Here is a 6000-nt window from a genome sequence, read left to right on the forward strand (position 1 = left end):
GATTTTGGAAGGGACAAATTAATGCCCAGCACAGCAGCTGCCCTCCATTACCCTCGTCTGCCAGCGGCTGCACCCTGTGCTGGTACTCTGCTTGTCTTTTCTGCAGGTAGGAGCCAGGGCAGGACCAGCCAGCCTGAGCTGTAGCCCATCCGTGTCACCTGTATTTTCCAAACATCGTACTGAGACTATGGGATGCTGTTTGCTTAGATGTGCTCTCAGTGTTAAAGTAGAAGCGTTATTGCCTTATTAAATGTTGCAGATAACAATACTTCTGTTGGGAAAGTCCATGTAAAAGGTAGCATGCAAACTTCCAAAAAATACTCTGTAAATGCACGCATGCAGTATTTGCTTGTCTTTATCTTAACTTGTGTATCATGTTGGCATCTGGAAAGGTGGGGGGGAAATGCTACTTCTTAAGAGTCAAGTGCACTCTCGCAAGGCATGTGTTCTATACAGAAACGCACTTCCAAACATATTTGCAGCTATCCTTTGAGGATTATGAGGAGAAAGCCCCCTAACAAAGAAGTGCTCTTCCCCCTTGACTCCCCCCCCCACTGAAAAGTATACCACATTTGGTGGGATCCTTTGGTGGCAGCGCAAAGGGCCTCCTGTTGCCACATGCCTCACCCGTCTGTCTGGACTCTCTCTGCAGCTGCGGTCACACACACACGCAATAATCCACTTTCCAACTGGATTTTGACAGTTCACACAGTAGAAATCCAGTTGGGAAGTGCACTGAAAGTGGATTGAAAGTGGCTTATTAAGTGTGTGTGTGTGACGGCAGCCTCTTCTGCCTCCTGAGCTCAGGCCCTGCCCTCTTCGTGTGGGTTTCAAGAGCTGGGTCTTGTGAAAGTCACTGCACTGAACCACGTTTCACGATTCCAATAGCAAGCAACTGTCTAGTGCCGGTGCACTCTTCTTTATTCTCTTTGAGCTAGTTTTGTTATTTGTTCTGTCTGTGTGATTTGCACATGCCTGATCATTACATGCCAACCAATGCTGACCTCTTCTGTCCATCTTCTCTGAAATAATCAAAGCAGGTTCCATAAGTGCTGCCATGAAAATGATTAAAATTAAACTTCAAACCATCTGGTAATTGGTCACATCAAAATGAGAATATCTGAAGTATGTTTTAAGGCCCAGTTATGCACATTTCTCTGTGTGTGTGTGTGTGTGTGTTTGGAAAACTCGGGAATTTTCAAGGTAGATCGTAGTTGTTTTAAATGGGGGCTCACAGCTGAGCACTTGCACTCTTAAGTCTTTGCTCTTACCTGCATTTAGTGCATGCCATATCTTTCTGCACAACCACTGAACAGTTTCACTGTTTCTATCTTCTGCTCTGATTATCCTAATGGAGTTCCTATATACATTTTGTATCTCTCAAGAGTAATAAACTCTGTTCTTAGTTATTCAAGTTCTTATTTTCTTCCTTTGTCTGAAAGTATTTTATGTGTAGAAACTGAAAGACAGGCCTTCCTTTCCGTAGGCCTGAGCGTACCAGGGAGCACACACGCAGATACATGCTTGGGCTAGCTTTCCCATCCATCTGACTGGGGCAGGCAGCCCTGGGTGACCATCAGAGCTCATGGAGAAATCTGGATCCAGGCAGATGGATTTCATTTCAAGCAAAACAGATTTCCTTATTCACATCCTTTATGAATTTGATAGAGAATTTGCCAAATGATTATGCCCCATTCCTATTTATCTGCCCCTTCCCATGTAAAGAGGACTACCATAACATATGCCTTTATTTTATGTCCACTGACATTTAATACGCTGTGCTAAACAAAGACCTGCCCGTACAGCCTGGGCATATGGCAGTGGGACTGCTGGACACTTCAAGCTGCTCCTAAGGAGGTTTTCTCCCATGTTAGTGCCTTGGCATGTGGTTAGTGTAGCGTCTCTCTCCACTTCCCTCAGATCCAGCAGAGGTTATTTGCCTCCATCACTTTGATCCTGGCGTTTCTGCCATGAGATCCCAGCCCTGAATGATGATATAATATTGCTTTAAACTGGTCCTTGTATCTCTCATTGCTGGCCATTGTAAGAACTTTTCCTTTCTCCAAGTCTTAATAAAATACATTCTTGAGGAGTACTTAACTGGCATCAGGCACTTGAACGTAATGGCCTGACCAACAACAGAGCCTCCTCGCCATGGCTTGCTTCCACATCTCACTGTGTGCCTGCAGCAAGAACGTTGGTTCAGGCAGTGCGTCCGAGATGACATCATGTTCACGTTTTGCAAGTGCAAAAGTGGGAGGTCAGTATTATGAGCCTGCACTTTCATTTTAACCTGAAGGTTTTTAGCTTTTCCTTTTACCAAAGGGGACCCCCTGGCATAAGCTGCCTCCCATAATAATTTCAGGTGGGGAATAGAAATCTAGCCAAGAGCTGCTTGATGTGGAATAGTGGCCTCTTGATACAGTAATCCGTTCAGCTGGCAGGCCCATGAAAAGACAGCAGTGAGAAGAAATGCATAAGTATTGTGACTACCCTTGAAGATGCCCCAAACTGAACCTCCCCGGCTTGAGAGGGATAGATCTCCCTTCCTCTTTCCAGTACTACTTCCCCCCCCCCCAATAGAGCAACAAGCAAGAGGAGGGAAATTGCCTTGGAAATAAAAGAGCTTTTGTTGGACTTGATTTATGAAATAATAATGTAAATTGCAGTGCAGAATAAAAAAGAAATAATACAGAATGTTTTGACAGCACCATTCTTGCATGTGAAATATGTACTCACTCTGACCTCATGCAGCTTTCATATTCCATCTTCCAGGCTGTAAGGACTTGGTGGCATTTCTTGAACTATATGATATAAACTGTTGTGTACAATCTACTCTGATAATTTTGGGGCAGAGTATGATCAGTCTAAATAAAACTGAAAACTACTGAGAGGCAGGTTCTTTTCTTCTCCTTTTTGCCTCATTTATCACTTCAGCATCTTCAGCTCCTTCCTTCCTTTGTTTTCTTGTTGCTTTTATGTCTTGCTGAGACTAGAAAGAAAAAACTAGTTCATCTCGTTTTAAACCCTTCTCAGGCTGCAGCATGTCTTGCTGCTCGTGTCCCAAGGCTTGCTCTCTGCCACGTGGGTGAACAGTGTCTCAGCCTGCACTGCAACCAGCCTTTGATGCTGATCATATGAACATGTGCAGAGAGGTCTGGAATGGCCTTAGGGGATCTTGCTGCACATGTGCAGAGGCCTGATGCCTCTCTTGCATTTCTGTAGATTGATCTTGCCAACATGTAGTCTCCACACGAGGGCTATGAGATACAGAGTGGCGGCCACAGAATAGGTCCAGCCTGTGTGGGTCTCAGTGTATCTCTTTCTGGGGCTAGAAGGGACCTTCGCCTGGCCCGTTCCTGACCCGCAGATTAATTCCCATCCTTCAGACATGCCACAAGCTGAGGGATGCAGGCACAGCCCAGCAGAGCTGCCTACAGGTCAGAGGCTGACAGTGGATCTACAGGCCAAGGAAGCACCACTTTGAAACACAGGTGGAGTTGTTACACGTGGAGAAGCTTTCTGATCGAAAAGGAACTGTGACTGTGTGCATAAAAGCAGCCCATGGTAGGGGGATCTCCTAGGACTATTCTTAGCACACAAGCTTTCCGCAAGGGGGGTCTTTTTTGACATGGGGAACTTTCAGCCTTGTGATTTAGTGATTTATTTTACTCTAGAAATTACATGCTGCTTTTCTGTGCTATAAGGGTGCCTGAGACAGTCCAGTGTACAATTAGAGAGGAGTGAAATCCCCCCCACCCCCAATCAAGGTAGAGTTGTCTACATACTTTTGGGGAAATGTTCGTTTGTTAGCCAACACACGCACACACACACAATGGCCTTACAAAGATAATTGATCATCTAGTGAAAAGCCAAAGAAAAATGGAGGGTGAGATTTGCTTGACCAAGTTCCTTGTATTATTCTGGAGGACATGGAATTAAGGTTGTGGGATGCATGCCACGCGATGTACATGCCATGTACTCTAGTTCATTGTCGTGGTACCTGTACATGGGAGCTGCACATAGACATACCTACCACAGAGAAGTTTTTGAAGCTCTGTCCCCCTCCCCCACGCTGTTTCCTGCCTTTTGCAGTGTGAGATAGAGGGACCCTCTATATCACACTGCAAAGAGAGATTAGCCATTAGAATCGCCATCATTTCTTCAACCAGCACAGCACAAACTGCCAACAACTCTAACTCATTCCTGCCTTCATTAGAGCCTTGCACCTCAGAAATGGCGCAAAAAGCTCTCTTAAAAAATGTGGGTCCTTCAGGTTGAAAATTTACCACACAGATGACCCTGAGAAATACCTCCTATGCCTTGGCGAAGAGCACAGCATGTCGTATTGCTCTGTCACCAATTTACTCCCTCAGCGAGGCACAATAGAATTTTCAGCCTAAAAACAGTGCTCTGAGAAAAGACTTTATTTGGTGCTGCTCGAGAGAAAGATGTGAGCATGTGGCTGATGTCTAATGCTGATAGACAATTCCAACCATCTCCATTCCAGTGGTTCTTAAAGCAAACCTTGGGTCCATTAAAAATATAGGGAAAGCCTCGGGCTCTTCCCCTGTGTTTCCAGAGCGTAGCTCCTCGGAGCCACCAACTAAGAAGGCTCAACATAAACATCCAGAAAGCCGTCCCCATATCCACCCCCACTCATCCTCATCCTAAGAACTCCAGTCTTCACAAGCCAACGTTGGAACCAGTCAAGGAGGCAGTTTCTGTTCCAAGCACACCCTCTTAGTCGGGTCATTCACAGAACTCATCTGATTCTGTCTCAGAAGGCGAAGTACAAAATTCAGAACCTTCGATCCAATCATTGTCAACCACCTAACCCTACTGTATGGATTCACCACCACAGTTGAATCTGACATATTTTCGTCTTACTTCCTCCTGATCACCCTACCAATAGCTTCAGTGTAGCGACTACAACCAGAACTGAGATCCATATGCTGCCCCCCTTTGTTCTGATCAGCCAGAGGTCAACTGCTGTTCTCTAGACAATCCAGAATTTCTCCCAGATCCACATAAGGACGCCCAATCCGTTGGTGGTCTGGCTTTTGATTGTGACCAGCCTGCTTATGAGGACAGAAAGCCCAACTACGACTCCGAACCCTCTCCTGATCAACCTATGCCAGAACCATCTATATACCCCACCAAGCAAAGATTTGCACAACTCGTTTGAGTGCTAGATTCCTAGAAATCAGTGTTTCCTGTGCTCCTCCAAAGGAAATGTATCTGATATTCAAAGTTATTCTTCTGGGGAGCACAGGACCTGTCACATTCCCCATAATGGACAGCCCTCCAGAAGTCACAATGGGACCTTGGTTATGCCCAGCATCAGTGTCTCCTTCTGCTAGGCGTATTGAAAACCACTACAGAAACAGCCATGGACTACATTCAAGTGAAGACCAAGGGCACTCAACACTCAGCCGTGATTGAGAAAGAAGGCTGTAAGATGGATGGGGTAGAGGCAGAAAGATCTGTGCCTCCTCTGTTCTGGGTTATATATAAGAGTGCCATTATCAGTGCATACCATGGCCCATTCCAACTACATAGCTGTCCAAACGCCAGCTTTCCTCAGCAAAAGCACTCAGATGATTGTGCAGCCCATAGCCTCACTATGGCTGCGGTCACACACACTGAATAATCCACTTTCAATCCACTTTCAATGCATTTTTCAACTGGATTTTGCCAGTTCACACAGTAAAAATCCAGTTGGAAACTGCACTGAAAGTGGATTGAAAGTAGATTATTTAGCACGTGTGGCTGCAGCCTATGCCTATCATCCTGTGCCGCCATTCCTGGCTCAGATCCACTGCACTTCCTCAATAGACACACACCAGACCTCCCCTTAAGGGTGCAAGCCTTTTCAGTGCCCAGATGAGGAAGGACAAGCTTACTGCCAGGACCTTGGGGGTGACTCCCTTGGCTCCTTGTAATACTAAATCCTGGTTGTATTATATGCCATACTGCCCTGCATGCAGACAAAGAGGC

The sequence above is a fragment of the Gekko japonicus genome, unplaced genomic scaffold, assembly GCF_001447785.1.
Source record: "Gekko japonicus isolate JY-2015 unplaced genomic scaffold, Gekko_japonicus_V1.1 scaffold2545, whole genome shotgun sequence".
Lineage (NCBI taxonomy): Eukaryota > Metazoa > Chordata > Lepidosauria > Squamata > Gekkonidae > Gekko > Gekko japonicus.